This window comes from Lissotriton helveticus, chromosome 11 (assembly GCF_964261635.1).
Source record: "Lissotriton helveticus chromosome 11, aLisHel1.1, whole genome shotgun sequence".
NCBI classification, from domain to species: Eukaryota; Metazoa; Chordata; class Amphibia; order Caudata; family Salamandridae; genus Lissotriton; species Lissotriton helveticus.
Window position 1 is genome coordinate 1160712829 of NC_136072.1, and position 17616 is coordinate 1160730444.

Consider the following 17616-nt stretch of genomic DNA (forward strand, 5'->3'; position numbering starts at 1 on the left):
CCACTCTGCTTCCAAGATTTTGAGATGTGAAGGACAGCACTTACTTGCATTGCACAAGGAGTTCTACTAGGAAAAAAGGGTTAACCTTAGATGAAGTCTAAAAAATGTTTTAGGTGAGTAATATGGCAATGTCGTTTAATAACTTCACATAATCTACAAAAAGCAATGTTTCCATTGACTTTATGGTAATTGTTTACCTACAAGTTGCAAAATACAATTTGAATTGATTTCCTATCAGGAGCTATCAAAAAGAAATTGAGGCAAAACTTGCAGTCTCATGCAAAAAAAAACCTGTCTTCTTAGCTCATATGACCTTAAATGAAAATGAGGAATATCTTACAATTGGAAAAAAAAAAAAGGTGTTTTGATGCACTAAAAACACACATCGCCACGGGAGCCACTGGCACGGAAGGGAACTACTTTGAGCGCGGATGTGCTCTTTGTGACAAAGGTGGATGGTGTTTGTCACAGCGATGTTAGCCAATGGCTGAAGTGGGCAGCCCTATTGCGCCATGAAGTATGCTGTTGTGACCGGAAGTGAAAATGTGAATGACACAATAGCAGATCAATGACTGAAGACAGCTTAGCCATACCCAAAAGTATATTATTCATATCATATTATTAATGGCATAAAGTCTTGTCTAATGCTAGACCTAAAAATACAAGCAGCCAATAGAGTGAAGAGAACCAGCAGTCAGTACATCTCAATAATACCCGGAGTACTGGGCAGCGGTGCACCTGTCAGCTTATTCTGCAGGTGATCGAAGAAAAGTTAAGGGACTGCGGTGGCGAGGGGGGTGGGGGGGTCACATTTCACCTGGGAATCCAGCACCCACCCTCCAGAGGTCAATGACCCTCCCCAGCTTCGCCGCCCGCCCAATAAAAAACTCATTACCATGAGAAGTTGACCCCATTGACAGAATATCTGGCCAGAGCATCAGTGGCCATAAATATCTTTCCTACATATTGTTTACAAGAGCATCCCTCCAATGGGGTCAGTAATAGAACATCCCTCCAATGGGGTCAGTAATAGAACATCCCTCCAATGGGGTCAGTAATAGAACATCCCTCCAATGGGGTCAGTAATAGAACATCCCTCCAATGGGGTCAGTAATAGAACATCCCTCCAATGGGGTCAGCAATAGAACATCCCTCCAAGGGGTCAGTAATAGAACATCCCTCCAATGGGGTCAGCAATAGAACATCCCTCCAATGGGGTCAGTAATAGAACATCCCAACATCCCTCCAATGGGGTCAGTAATAGAACATCCCTCCAATGGGGTCAGTAATAGAACATCCCTCCAATGGGGTCAGTAATAGAACATCCCTCCAATGGGGTCAGTAATAGAACATCCTTCCAATGGGGTCAGTAATAGAACATCCCTCCAATGGGGTCAGCAATAGAACATCCCTCCAAGGGGTCAGTAATAGAACATCCCTCCAATGGGGTCAGCAATAGAACATCCCTCCAATGGGGTCAGTAATAGAACATCCCAACATCCCTCCAATGGGGTCAGTAATAGAACATCCCTCCAATGGGGTCAGTAATAGAACATCCCTCCAATGGGGTCAGTAATAGAACATCCCTCCAATGGAGTCAGTAATAGAACATCCCTCCAATGGAGTCAGTAATAGAACATCCCTCCAGTGGGGTCAGTAATAGAACATCCCTCCAATGGAGTCAGTAATAGAACATCCCTCCAATGGGGTCAGTAATAGAACATCCCTCCAATGGGGTCAGTAATAGAACATCCCTCCAACGGAGTCAGTAATAGAACATCCCTCCAATGGGGTCAGTAATAGAACATCCCTCCAATGGAGTCAGTAATAGAACATCCCTCCAATGGGGTCAGTAATAGAACATCCCTCCAATGGGGTCAGTAATAGAACATCCCTCCAATGGGGTCAGTAATAGAACATCCCTCCAATGGGGTCAGTAATAGAACATCCCTCCAATGGGGTCAGTAATAGAACATCTCTCCAATGGGGTCAGTAATAGAACATCCCTCCAATGGGGTCAGTAATAGAACATCCCAACATTCCTCCAATGGGGTCAGTATTAGAACATCCCTCCAATGCGGTCAGTAATAGAACATCCCAACATCCCTCCAATGGGGTCAGTAATAGAACATCCCTCCAATGTGGTCAGTAATAGAACATCCCTCCAATGGGGTCAGTAATAGAACATCCCTCCAAGGGGTCAGTAATAGAACATCCCTCCAATGGGGTCAGCAATAGAACATCCCTCCAATGGGGTCAGTAATAGAACATCCCAACATCCCTCCAATGGGGTCAGTAATAGAACATCCCTCCAATGGGGTCAGTAATAGAACATCCCTCCAATGGGGTCAGTAATAGAAACATCCCTCCAATGGAGTCAGTAATAGAACATCCCTCCAATGGAGTCAGTAATAGAACATCCCTCCAGTGGGGTTAGTAATAGAACATCCCTCCAATGGAGTCAGTAATAGAACATCCATCCAATGGGGTCAGTAATAGAACATCCCTCCAATGGGGTCAGTAATAGAACATCCCTCCAACGGAGTCAGTAATAGAACATCCCTCCAATGGGGTCAGTAATGAAACATCCCTCCAACGGAGTCAGTAATAGAACATCCCTCCAATGGGGTCAGTAATAGAACATCCCTCCAACGGAGTCAGTAATAGAACATCCCTCCAATGGGGTCAGTAATAGAACATCCCTCCAATGGGGTCAGTAATAGAAGATCCCTCCAATGGGGTCAGTAGTAGAACATCCCAACATCCCTCCAATGGGGTCAGTAATAGAACATCCCTCCAATGGGGTCAGTAATACAACATCCCTCCAAAGGGGTCAGTAATAGAACATCTCTCCAATGAGTCAGTAATAGAGCATCCCTCCAATGGGGTCAGTAATAGAACATCCCTCCAAGGGGTCTGTAATAGAACATCCCTCCAATGGAGTCAGTAATACAACATCCCTCCAATGGGGTCAGTAATAGAGCATCTCTCCAATGGGGTCAGTAATAGAACATCCCTCCAATCGGTCAGTAATAGAACATCCCTCCAATGGAGTCAGTAATAGAACATCCCAAAATCCCTCCAATTGGTTCAGTAATAGAACATCCCTCCAATGGGGTCAGTAATAGAACATCCCTCCAATGGAGTCAGTAATAGAACATCCCTCCAATGGGGTCAGTAATATAACATCCCTCCAAGGGGTCAGTAATAGAACATCAATTCCAATGGGGTCAGTAATAGAACATCAATTCCAATGGGGTCAGTGATAGAACATCCCTCCAATGGGGTCAGTAATAGAACATCCCTCCAAGGGGTCTGTAATAGAACATCCCTCCAATGGGTTCAGTATTAGAACATACCTCCAATGGGGTCAGTAATAGAACATCCCTCCAATGGGGTCAGCAATAGAACATCCCTCCAATGGGGTCAGCATTAGAGCATCCCTCCAATGGGTTCAGTAATAGAACATACCTCCAATGGGGTCAGTAATAGCACATCCCTCCAATGGGGTCAGTAATAGAACATCCCTCCAATGGGGTCAGTAATAGAACATCCCTCCAAGGGGTCAGTAATAGAACATCCCTCCAATGGGGTCAGCAATAGAACATCCCTCCAATGGGGTCAGTAATAGAACATCCCTCCAATGGGTTCAGTATTAGAACATACCTCCAATGGGGTCAGTAGTAGAACATCCCTCCAATGGGGTCATCAATAGAACATCCCTCCAATGGGGTCAGTAATAGAACATCCCTCCAATGGGGTCAGCAATAGAACATCCCTCCAATGGGGTCAGTAATATAACATCCCTCCTAGGGGTCAGTAATAGAACATCCCTCCAATGGGGTCAGTAATAGAGCATCCCTCCAATGGGGTGAGTAATAGAACATCCCTCCAAGGGGTCTGTAATAGAACATCCCTCCAATGGGTTCAGTATTTGAACATACCTCAAATGGGGTCAGTAATAGAACATCCCTCCAATGGGGTCAGCAATAGAACATCCCTCCAATGGGGTCAGCAATAGAGCATCCCTCCAATGGGTTCAATAATAGAACATACCTCCAATGGGGTCAGTAATAGAACATCCCTCCAATGGGGTCAGCAATAGGACATCCCTCCAATGGAGTCAGTAATAGAACATCCCTCCAATGGGGTCAGTAATAGAACATCCCTCCAATGGGTTCAATAATAGAACATACCTCCAATGGGGTCAGTAATAGAACATCTTTCCAATGGGGTCAGCAATAGAACATCCCTCCAATGGAGTCAGTAATAGAGCATCCCTCCAATGGGGTCAGGAATAGAACATCCCTCCAATGGGGTCAGTAATAGAACATCCCTCCAATGGAGTCAGTAATAGAACTTCCCTCCAATGGGGTCAGTAATAGAACATCCCTCCAGTGGGGTCAGTAATAGAACATCCCTCCAATGGGGTCAGTAATAAAACATCCCTCCAATGGGGTCAGTAATAGAACATCCCTCCAATGGAGTCAGTAATAGAACATCCCTCCAATGGAGTCAGTAATTGAACATCCCTCCAGTGGGGTCAGTAATAGAACATCCCTCCAATGGAGTCAGTAATAGAACATCCCTCCAATGGGGTCAGTAATAGAATATCCCTCCAATGGGGTCAGTAATAGAACATCCCTCCAACGGAGTCAGTAATAGAACATCCCTCCAATGGGGTCAGTAATAGAACATCCCTCCAACGGAGTCAGTAATAGAACATCCCTCCAATGGGGTCAGTAATAGAACATCCCTCCAACGGAGTCAGTAATAGAACATCCCTCCAATGGGGTCAGTAATAGAACATCCCTCCAATTGGGTCAGTAATAGAACATCCCTCCAATGGGGTCAGTAATAGAACATCCCTCCAAGGGGTCAGTAATAGAACATCCCTCCAAGGGGTCTGTAATAGAATATCCCTCCAATGGGGTCAGTAATAGAACATCTCTCCAATGAAGTTAATAGAAAATCTACACCCATTGGGACAATGTTAAGTATACAATTTTGATGTTAGATGATGTTTTTGTTTATGACATTCTGATATTCAACCAAATGATTAGATTTTCAAAAAGGAGGCTGAGACCCTCAATGTCACACCCAACAAGATGTTGGGTTTAATCTAGGCGAGTGGTGCTCAAATCAGGGGAAAACAGCCTCCTGGATCCACATAGGCGGATACAATCTACACAATTATATACCGAAACGACCAGCACCTACTATAGGTCCACATTTCTAAACATAACTCGTTTTATTCCAACAAATCCCAAATGAACTTCAGAGTTTCTTGTATTCATTAAGGTTTGGACTCTAAACCTGGAGGTGGTGGACATACAGCGCATACCGAATCGGTTTAAAAGGACGACATGGTCCATGCAGGATATTGACATTTGGTTGCTGAATTATCCCGTTGTAAAAGTAAGATACCTACTACAATAATTAAGGTCCTTGTTTACACAAATCAACAAAAACAGGTGTTTATAAAAATGTATCTCGAAAAGGACAAGCCCTGAAGAAGTCTCGTGAAAAGAGACGAAACCTGTTGGCTGCGCTGATATGATTTTTTTTTATATTTCATCAATAAAGATATTTTTTTAACACACATCATGTTTGAAGTGATCTTAATGAATACAAGAAACTCTGAAGTTCATTTGGGAAACTGGAAGAGATCCAGAATCAGTGTTCTGCTCTACTGATTATTGTTTGAACAAAACAGACTATGTTTAGAAATATGGACATATAGTAAGTGCTGATAATTTTCAGTAAATGATTAGATTTTGACTGATCAATAGTTCTGTATTTTTACCAAAATTCCTCCTTCTTCGGCATGCATGCACAGGTGAAGCAGAGTAGGAAAAACTCTTGGCTCACCTTTGCAGAGCTGTTTACCTATGCCCCACGAAGACACACCGTTGACTTTTTGTCACATTTCTGAACCCTAGGCAGGTGTGTCCCGGTTGTGTTGTCTCAGGGTCCTTCTTAGGGCAGAGGGTGCAATCTGCAGCACACATAGAAAGAGGAAAATGCCTCGAGTGATTCTCCTTGTAACGCAGGCACCTGTGTTGGTGCCTACATTGGTGCTAAGATGCCTTAAGTGCGGCAGGGCAAGGACAGGACAGGAAGGTGGTGTATGATATTAAATACGGCGCATTCCTGTCCTTTTCCTTTCATTGAGTGCAGCACAGCAAGCACACTTGCTGCGTTGTGCTGTGTTGAATACGCCCCTTCGTTTCTTTTGGATTTGCCGCAGAGTGGGGCCCTGTTGATGTTGATGGAAACGCTGTTCCAGGTCCTTGCTTGCTTGCTGCTGTCGAATGCATTTGATGCATGATATGCAGTGAATCCTGCTTGTGTGCACACATTGCTGCTGCCGGATGCATTTGATGCATGGTATGCAGTGAAGCCTGCTTGTGTGCACATATTGCTGCTGCCGGATGCATTTGATTCATGGTATAAGTGATGTCGGCTTGTGTTCACACATTGCTGCTGCCTGATGCATTTGATGCATGGTGTGAAGTGATGCCTGCTTGTGTGCACACATTGCTGCTGCCGGATGCATTTGATGCCTGGTATGCAGTTATGCCTGCTTGTGTGCACACATTGCTGCTGCCTGATGCATTTGATGCATGGTATGCAGTGATACCTGCTTGTGTGCACACATTGCTGCTGCCGGGTGCATTTGATGCATGGTATGCAGTGAAGCCTGCTTGTGTGCACATATTGCTGCTGCCGGATGCATGTGATGCATGGTATGCAGTGATACCTGCTTGTGTGCACACATTGCTGCTGTCGAATGCATTTGATGCATGATATGCAGTGAAGCCTGCTTGTGTGCACACATTGCTGCTGCCGGATGCATTTGATGCATGGTATAAGTGATGTCTGCTTGTGTTCACACATTGCTGCTGCGGGATGCATTTGATGCATGGTATAAGTGATGCCTGCTTGTGTGCACACATTGCTGCTGCCGGATGCAGTTGATGCATGGTATGCAGTGATATCTGCTTGTGTGCACACATTGCTGCTGCCTGATGCATTTGATGCATGGTATGCAGTGATACCTGCTTGTGTGCACACATTGCTGCTGCCGGGTGCATTTGATGCATGGTATTCAATGATGCCTGCGTGTGTGCACACATTGCTGCTGGATGCATTTGATGCAAAGGATGCAGTGATACCTGCTTGTGTGCACACATTGCTGCTGCTGGATGCATTTGATGCATGGTATGAAGTGATGCCTGCTTGTGTGCACACATTACTGCTGCCCGATGCATTTGATGCATGGTATGAAGTGATGCCTGCTTGTGTGCACACATTGCTGCTGCCGGATGCAGTTGATGCATGGTATGCAGTGATGTCTGCTTGTGTGCACATGTTGCTGCTGGATGCATTTGATGCATGGTAGGTAGTGATGCCTGCTTGTGTGCACACATTGCTGCTGCCGGATGCAGTTGATGCATGGTAAATGTAAATGTAAATGTAGTTGAGCTTATATAGCGCACAGCTACCCGCAGTGGGTTTCCCGGCGCTTGCTTAGGGAACCCTTCCTGATATTCCCCTGTGAGATAGCAGGGTATCCACAAGGTGAAAGTCAGGCATCCCGCCGTGAGGGGCCGTTGTGGAGATTAAGCAAGCTGTTGCCCAGAGTCGCAGAGTGGGAACCCGTGAGTCGAGTAGGCACCGGGACGAGAATTATCGAGTCCGTGGAATTTTTAGCCCAAGACCCGCCGGGGCGGGGAATTGAACCCTGGTCCAGGACTGATCTCAGATTCCGGGTCTGCCGCCTCTAACCCCTGAGCCACACTTCTCCACTATGCAGTGATGTCTGCTTGTGTGCACACATTGCTGCTGCCGGATGCATTTGATGCATGGTATGCAGTGATATCTGCTTGTGTGCACACAATGCTGCTGCCGGATGCATTTGATGCATGGTGTGCAGTGATGCCTGTTTGTGTGCACACATTGCTGCTGCTGGATGCATTTGATGCATGGTAGGTAGTGATACCTGCTTGTGTGCACACATTGCTGCTGCTGGATGCATGTGATGCATGGTGTGAAGTGATGCCTGCTTGTGTGCACACATTGCTGCTGCTGGATGCATTTGATGCATGGTATGCAGTGATATCTGCTTGTGTGCACACATTGCTACTGCTGGATGCATTTGATGCATGGTGTGCAGTGATGTCTGCTTGTGTGTACACTTTGCTGCTGCTGGATGCATTTGATGCATAGTATGCAGTGATATCTGCTTGTGTGCAGACATTGCTGCTGCCAGGTGCATTTGATGCAGAGGATGCAGTGATACCTGCTTGTGTGCACACATTGCTGCTGCTGGATGCATTTGATGCATAGTATGCAGTGATATCTGCTTGTGTGCAGACATTGCTGCTGCCAGGTGCATTTGATGCATGGTATGCAGTGAAGCCTGCTTGTGTGCACACATTGCTGCTGCCGGATGCATTTGATGCATGGTATGTAGTGATGTCTGCTTGTGTGCACACGTTGCTGCTGGATGCATGTGATGCATGGTGTGCAGTGATTGAAGTATTTTGTGTGCTTGTCACTGAACTCGATGCATTTTATGCCACTAAGGTAGTAAAAGATGCTCTGGCCACAAATTCATATCACTGCAGCAGACTCTTTTAATGGAAAATCCTCCCTCCAATTCCTGGTGGAAACTCCACACTAATGAACAAGCCACAGGAAAAAGAGTTTCCTCCAAAACTGGATCCGCAGGAATTTTCACTCCACTTTTGCTATATGTTATAGTTCTCGTAGCCGACCTAAAAGATGACTACTCGTCACTCAAGCACCAACCTATATACCTTTATAATTCAGAAATGCCCTTAACGCAGGTTTAAAGAATGGAGGAGTTTGGCCAGTAAGTTCCCCTGAAAGGCCAGCTGGGGTTGGTAGAGTCAGTCCCATGTCTAGCCACGTCTAGCACCTGACTGAGGGGCATATTATCAAGCAGGGCGTTAAAAAATATCTGTTTCAGCGGCAGAAAACTGCCGCTAAAGCGGCGATAAGGGGCTTGATAATATGCCCTTGAGAATTCCCATAGAAGCCTAGGTTCTGGTGTTAACATGGGCTTCTATGGGAATTCACAAGGGCATATTATCAAGCCCATTATCGCCGCTTTAGTGGCAGTTTTCTGCCACTATAACAGGGATAATTGTAATGCCCTGCTTGCTAATATGCACCTAAGTCCTCAAGCCATCAGTAGACATCTTGAGATAGCCTTGTTGGCCACTCGCCCAATTTCCCCACAAGCCTTCATTATTTTAAACTTGTTGAACCTCACAGCTGAAAACAAAACATACAAGCTGGGGTTACAATAAGAGGACGAGAAAACAGCGCCTCTCAAGGGGTCTCTGGTTTTCCAACATGTCGCGGCTCTACAAGCGCCTGGCATGGCGGGAAAGCAATCAAGGCGCTGCAGAGTTACTGATGCAAGCGGCTGCTCGGGGATAAGAGCTGTTTGCAGCCAGGTGAGGCCCCTGGGAGGGCCCCCACAGGACCCCTCCTTTGCAATCCAGCGCCTCGTCCCGCGGGAGCGCGCCCACCGCTCCAGGCGCGCGCCCACAAGACTCATTACCATGCGAGATGACCCACTTGCCGGGCTACTTTATGATGATTTCTGGATTGCGGCAGGGCTAATTTTATGAGTGAAGAGCCTTCCACGAATAGGATTTTCATTTCGAAGAGCGGCCCTCTTGATGGGCTGTTTATTACATGCATTTCAAGTGGCGCCCTAGTTCTGAGCAGAGCGAGTGCTTCAGCGCCGCTCATCAAGGCGCTAGTAATTTAATCTCTCTGATAAATGCCTGGATTTCGGCCAAATTGCTGTTTAGGTATTTTCATCAAAGCATGTTTTCTTGTCTATGATTGTCCCACATGCCTCAGGGGGAGGGGCTCTATTTGGGAGTGGGAGGGGCTCACTTAAGTGTAACAGGCGACCAGGTTTTAGAATGAAACTCGACCCGCCATGTAGTGCTTCGCTGTTTATCTCTATTTCATCGGCACAAGCATACTTCAGTTGAATTCCACCCAATGCCATTGAGTTTTACCAAAGTCCAGACAAGTAAGTGTCAGAGTCCTCTCAACTTAGAGACCTATATATTTCCTTTATTCGGAACCATAAAAGATACAGTACATCATGTAATAAAATAATAAATAAAAAAGCACACAGTTCATAAAAATACAATAAAATTTAAAACAGTACATATGGATAGAGCAAATTATTGCTTCCCACATCAAACCTCTGGTCTCAAAACTGGATACACTATCGTCAATGTTAAATAATAGGACTACAGGGACAACGAAGCCACAAAACTCCCAAGGTAATTTGGCACCTCCTGCTTCAACCGGTGCCCCTATTAAGGTACCCTGTTCTGAAGCAGCTAAGTCCGCTGTTCCAGTGGCATCAAACAAAAAATTGGGACCAGTAACTACTGCTACTGTTAGAAGGGGCGATCTCAGAGGGCCAGGTTGTGCTCACCCAGACACCCCAAGACCCACCTCTTCCCCAGAACTTGCCGAGTCTTGATTGTGAGGTCCTCACCGGGGAGGACTTCGGGTCTAGGATCGTACACACTGAGCTCACACCACACTATGAACAGACACCACACCGTTGGGTTCTAGTAACAAGTTCTTTATATAAGCAATAAATGAAGAACGCACTCTTATATACACAGTGGTCGAGGGACCACAAAGTCTTGGAGGATTCAGGAAGGGGGAAGCGGGACAGTCTTTAAGTCTCTGGGTCAGTACGAGGCGTACCCTACGCACAGCTCTCAATCCTCGAGCCGGGGGATACGGGATGATGGTCGTACTGGCTGCCTCACCTCCGTCGAGTTGGCTCGGTTGTGATGGTGGTCTCGACGGTCCAGCCGGACCAGAGTACTCCCCGAGCCGCGACGAGGTCAGCAGGGCTCGAGCTGGAGAAGTTCGTGAGGAGCCGCAACAGCGTCAGCAGGGCTCGGGTGGTCTTAGAGGTCGAGCCGCGACAGCGTCAGCAGGGCTCCGATGGTTACAAGTTCAGCTTGAGCCGCGACAGCGTCAGCAGGGCTCCGATGGTTACAAGTTCAGCTTGAGCCGCGACAGCGTCAGCAGGGCTCCGATGGTTACAAGTTCAGCTTGAGCCGCGACAACGTCAGCAGGGCTCAGAGGTTCAGGATGAGTCTTCTTAGGGTCAGTCGCGATCAGATCAGCAGGGCTTCAGGTCCAAGATACAACTGCCCGCTAGTTGTCGGGCGGGCCCAGTTATAGTCCTTTTGCTCTTCGATCTCCGGACCCTCGCAGGCAGAGGTCTCCTGCCCGGGGGGCTGGTCGTTGGCGAGGTCCGGCGGTTGGCTCTTTGATCCCTTTGAAAGATGGGTCCGGGAATTCCCAGACGCCCAGCCGGTCTGGAGCCAGCCCTCGGGGAGGCCAGAGGGGTGATCGAAACTGGCCCACAGGGGAGGGCCAAAGGTGTGACGGATACCAGACTCTCAGGGGAGGCCAGAGGTGCCATCGAAACTCCCCGGCTTATCTCACTCGGGGAGCCCTTTACCCCCCATCCGGGACTGGCGCGCCTTTGGAGTCTGGGTTTCGCTGGGGCCGGGGCCACGCTAGGCCCAGGGAGACAGGGATGTCGGGAAGGGAAGATGGCGTCCGGGCCTTGTGGGGCATGCAAGGTTAGGCGCTCGGAGCCGGACGTGAAGCGGGAAAGGCAGGCCTGGTCGAGGTTCTAGGGGGATCTAGGCTTAACTGGAGTAGGACGACCAGGCTCGGGGTGCAGGCTACACTCACAGGGTGTGGAGGGACAGAGAAGAACCACGCCACGAGGCCGGGTCCAACACGCATCCCCCCCAGCTGAAGGCGGGGAGAACTACCCATCCTCTTGGGGGTTCTCTTTGCTGAGGCGGAAGAATCGGGACAGGCCGTCTGCGTTGGCGTGGTCAGAGCCAGGCCGGTGCTCAACAGTGAAGTCCATCCCCTGGAGGGAGATGGACCAGCGCAGCAATTTGGGATTCTCCCCTCTCATCTGCATTAGCCACCGTAGAGGTCGGTGGTCGGTCTGGACCCGGAAGTGAGTACCGAACAGGTAGGGCCTCAGCTTCTTCGGGGCCCAAACCACCGCGAAGGCCTCCCGCTCGATGGTGCTCCACCTTTGTTCTCGAGGGAGTAGCCTTCGGCTAATGAATGCCACTGGTTGGTCTAGGCCGTTCTCGTTCACCTGGGACAGGACTGCTCCGATGCCATGTTCGGACGCGTCCGTCTGGACTACAAACTCTCGTGAGTAGTCGGGGGCCTGTAGGATGGGGGCAGTGCACATGCCGTCTTTTAAAGTTTCGAACGCCTCTTGGCAGGCAGAGGTCCAGCTGACTTTCTTCGGCTGGTTTTTGGAGGTTAACTTCGTGAGGGGGGCTACGATGCTGCCGTACCCCTTGATGAACCGTGGGTAGTACCCCGTGAGCCCTAGAAACGCCCGCACTTCCTTCTGGGTCGTGGGGGCCTCCCAGGCCACGATGGCATCGATCTTGGGCTGGAGGGGGGATACGAGGCCGCTTCCGACCTGGTGCCCGAGGTAGACTACGGACCCTTGTCCGATCTGGCACTTGCTCGCCTTAATGGTGGGACCGGCCCTTCTCAGGGCCGTCAGCACCGCCCAGAGGTGCTGGAGGTGCTCGGGCCAGTGGGAACTGTACACTGCGATATCGTCCAGATACGCAGCGCTGAACTCCTCCAACCCCGCCAGTACCTGGTTCACCAGTCTCTGGAAGGTGGCGGGGGCGTTCTTCATCCCGAAGGGCATCACCCGGAAATGGTAGTGACCATCCGGGGTGGAAAACGCGGATCTTTCCTTGGCTCCCTCGGTGAGGGCGATCTGCCAGTATCCACTGGTCAGGTCGAACGTGCTAAGGAAGCGAGCAGCCCCGAGGCGATCGATAAGCTCGTCTGCTCGGGGGATGGGATGTGCATCAGTTCTGGTGACTGCGTTGAGCCCGCGGTAGTCAACGCAGAACCTCAGTTCGGGGACAGCACCGGGGGTGGCTGCCTTCGGGACCAGGACCACAGGGCTAGCCCATGGGCTGTCAGAGGCTTCGACCACCCCGAGAGCTAGCATCTTTGATACCTCGGCCTTGATACAGGCCCGGACTCGGTCATGGACGCGGTAGGCTCTGTGCCGTACCGGTGGGCTGTCCCCGGTGTCCACGTCGTGGACGCACCAGTTGGTGACGCCGGGGGGTGAGGGAGAAGAGGTCCGAGAACTGTCCCAACAACTGGCGACAGTCCTCGCGCTGCTCGGGAGAGAGGGAGGAGGAGAGACTCACCCCCTCTACGGAGCCATCATTTTCCTTCGCACACAGGAGATCAGGGAGAGGCTCCGTTTCTTCTTCTTCTCCATCGTTCGTGGCGAGGAGCAAGCTCAACTCGGACCGGGCGAAGTGGGGCTTGAGGCGGTTCACGTGAAGGACCCGCAAGGGGTTCCTGGGGGACTCTACATCGATGAGGTAGGTCACCTGACTCTTGCGCTCCACCACCTTGAAGGGCCCTGTCCACTTGTCTTGCAGGGCAGAGGGCTCCACGGGGGCCATCACCCAGACCTGTTGTCCGGGCTGAAACTCGACCAGAGTGGCATTCTGGTCGTACCACCGTTTCATTTCTTCTTGACTGGCCTCGAGGTTGGCCTCGGCCAGTTCTTGTCATGCCTCGGGTCTCCCCTACGCTGTCCCTTTAAGACACAGGATATTTAAGGAACCAGGAAACAGGGAACGACGCTTCACGTTCTAGCGTCAAGCTTCCCTTGTTTCCGGTTCCGTCCTATTCCCTGTTGCCTGACCTAGCAGTTCCTGTTTCGCTTTTCCTGTTCCGTTGCTGGTAGAGCGTATGCGTCCCCTGCATCCTCCTATCTCGGGAGACGCTTACGCAGATTTGGTCGGCAGTGTTCCGCTGCCTCAGGCGTACCTCGTAAACGCCTATCCTCCTCTCCCCCTCTCCGTGTGCCTCGCCCGGCGGCCGGGCTTAGCTCCGCCATCCGGCCGGGCACAGCATTATCCGGTGTTGTGAGAGAGCCTGTTCACAGCGCCGGAGTGTACTTCCTTGACTTCCACTGGTCGTGTCTTCCACCCGGCGGCCGGGCTTTGCTCCGCCATCCGGTGGATATTTTTCCCTATTGATTTTCTATTACTTGTGTACTCCACCCGGCGGCCGGGCTTTGCTCCGCCATCCGGTGGATATTTTTCCCTATTGATTTTCTATTACTTGTGTACTGCACCCGGCGGCCGGGCTTAGCTCCGCTGTCCGGTGTCAGTGCATTCCCCAGTTATTATTTTCTTAGTTAGTTAGTTAGATTGCTCCTTCACTATTTTCCTATCCCTATCCTGTTTCCACCTCGCCCATCTTATCCCCTGTTTCCAGAACACCCGCCATTAACGCTGAGATTACTGGAACCCTCTTTCCTTGGTATTTGGTGGCACTCTTGCGTGGATCAGGGTGGGTGCATATTCCACACTACAAAGAATCGCGGTAAGAGCGCACATGCGCTACCAATCTTTTTTCAGTACTATAGATACATGTGTATGGATTATATATGTTCCGCTTTGGTTCTCCTAGATGGTGATACACTGTGTAAGACACCTCCAGAAGTGTTGGGCGGAAAGTTCATTATATGCCACACAGTAGTGAAAGTGTCTTCGAAGGCTGGTCCATTATAGTTGAAGTAAGAAGGGAGTTATATAGGCCGTTATTGTACCTTACACCATCTTACCTGCAGGTGCTCAACAACCTATTGTGTCATCCCTATTATAGCTCCAGACGCTGTGCCATTGTCTTCACCTTCACATGTTAACTCCGCTACATAATAAGAACCTGGGGTATGTGATATGGTTGTATTTGTACATTGGTATATTCTAGCTATTGGATTAGAGCTAGAGTTGTTGACTTCCTCTTGTCATTACAGCCTACCTGTTTGTTCCGGTTCCTTTCATTGAAGCACCATCGCATTCACTACTGGAGAGTACCATCAATCATCATTGTCTTCCCCCATCTTTCCTTGTTTTGTTTCCCTGTTTTCCCCTGGCGTGTCTCTCGTACTCTAGTGCTTGATAGAGTCGGAAGACCGTAGGGGAAGGCTGCGGATTACTCTTCGGATTCCTGACGCTCCTGTGGAACCAGCCTGCAATCCTTACAGTTCTCTGAACTTCCTCGTCTGGTTCTGGAGGGTCAGAATGTATCGAAACACATCGGGAGGGGGCTCTGGGGCCGCCGTCTCCCACCCTTCCTTGACCAGGGAGAGGGGTCCCCTGACGGGGTGCCCGTAGAGGAGCTCGGAGGGGCTGAACCCCAGGGACTTCTGGGGGACTTCGCGGTATGCGAAGAGGAGACAGGGAAGGAGGACGTCCCACTTACGCCTCAGGGGCTCTTCGAGACCCATGATCATTCCCTTGAGGGTCCGGTTGAATCGCTCCACCAGACCGTTACCCTGGGGGTGATATGGGGTGGTAAATTTGTACGTCACCCCACATTGTTGCCACAGGGACTTCATGTATTTGGAGATGAAGTTGGTCCCTCGGTCGCTGACGACTTCTTTGGGGAACCCCACCCGGGAGAAGATGGCCATAAGGGCCCGCCCCACTACGGGGGCGGTCACCGTTCGGAGGGGAATGGCTTCTGGGTATCGGGTGGCATGGTCCACCAAGACAAGGATAAAGCGGTGCCACAAGGAGGTCCGGGGGTCGAGGGGGCCCACGATGTCGATTCCCACCCTTTCAAAGGGGGTACTGACCACGGGGAAGGGTTGGAGGGGAGCCTTGCGCTTCCCCCCGCTCTTTCCGCTGGACTGACACGTGGGGCAGGACTTACAGTGGGCCTCCACATCGGAGCGCATGCCCGGCCAGTAAAAGTGGGTGACTAGGCGGTGATATGTTTTGTCTTGACCCAAGTGTCCCGCCAGGGGCACATCATGGGCCACGTTCAGGAGAAAGCCGCGGAAGCGTAGGGGTACCACCAGCACTCGGGCTGACCCTAGCTCGGTGGACTTTTGTTCGCTATACAAGAGGCTGTTTTCCCGAAAGACAAAGTGGGAGCCGGACTGGTCACCGGCGGCCTGGGCGGCGGACTGCTGCCGCGGCCCAACCAAGGATGGACAGGAGGTCTGTTCTAGGCAGAATTCTTCTCGGGACGGCCCTCCTTCCTGGCGCCACTGGGCCAGCTCGGGAAGGTCGTCCAAGCTCGAGGTCGGTTCGACGCCGGGGCCGAGGGGCCCTGCGTCGGGGGGGAAGCTCTCCCCGGGGAATAGCTCAGGGGTTTCAGGGGATTCAGGGACCTCGGGGTCCTCGGGGGTAGCCAGTGCCGCCTCTACGGTCTCCCCTTCGGGGGTGGTCCTTCGGGTGGTCATCGACCGGGTGCTCACACAGGCCCACTCGGGCAGGCCCACCATCTCCAAGTGGGTCCTTTTCTCAACCCGCTGCCATGGGGAGCTCTCTAGATCGTTGCCGAGCAGGCAGTCCACGGGCATGTCTGAGCGGACCGCCACTCGTAACTCTCCGGAGACGCCCCCCCATTTGAACGGGACTTGAGCTATCCGGCAGGTGCGGACGGAGTTATCGGCTGCGATCACCCTGCAGGAGATGTGGGGAACAATCTGGGCTTCGGTGACGAGGTGCCGTTTGACGGCTGTGATACTGGCCCCAGTGTCTCGGAGCGCCCCTATGTGGTGGCCATTGACAGTCACCTGCTGTTGGTATTTCTCTGTGTTGTCGGGTAGGGGGGCTCCTGGGACCATCTCCCTATCACCCAGGGAGACTAACATCATCGCTGCGGGGTCCGCTCCCTCGAACTCTTCCTCCCCCTCCTCTTCTAGGGCTACTGAGGTGATGTGGCGCACTGGGGGCCCTGTAGCGGCGGGCTTCTTGGACAAAGGGCATCGGGGGTCATTGGCATAGTGCCCTGGTTGCTGGCAATGGAAGCAGGCTTGGCTGACCCGGGGCCCTGGCTTAGCTGGGGGGAACCCTGCGCGCGCTGTGGGAGGCGAGGTGCCAGGCTGGTTTCTGGGGGGACTGCGCGGGGACCCTACCTGGGATCCCCTCTGTCTATTCTGACTTCCCCCTCCCCTCTGGCGGGAAGATCCCTGTTCATTTCGGCCAGAGTCTCCCCCGGGCCCCCGGGGTACTCTGGTGCTCACCCAGCGATCGGCCTCGCCGGCCAGTTTCCGGGGGTCAGCCAACTTGCTGTCCAGGAGGTGCTGTTGGAGTTCCACAAAGCAATTCAGGGACACATGTTCATACGCAATGAGGTCGATGAGTCCCTCAAAGGTGGATACTTTGCTGCCCTTGATCCACCCTCCAGGGCCCGGCTGTAGAAATTGACATATTCTACCAATGTGGTGCCGGGGATCTTCTTGCATTCTCGGAAGCGTTGGCGGTACATTTCTGGGGTGAGCCCGTACCTTGTGAGGAGGGCCTCTTTCATGTGGTTGTAGGAGGTCTGTTCGGCAGACGGTAGGTCGAGTAGGGTGTCTCTCCCCTCACTCAGGAATCGACCCCACAGCCCGGCTCCCCAATCTTTCTGCGGAACTCGGTGGGAGGTCATGGCGACCTCGTAGGCCTTGAACCATTGCTGGATGTCATC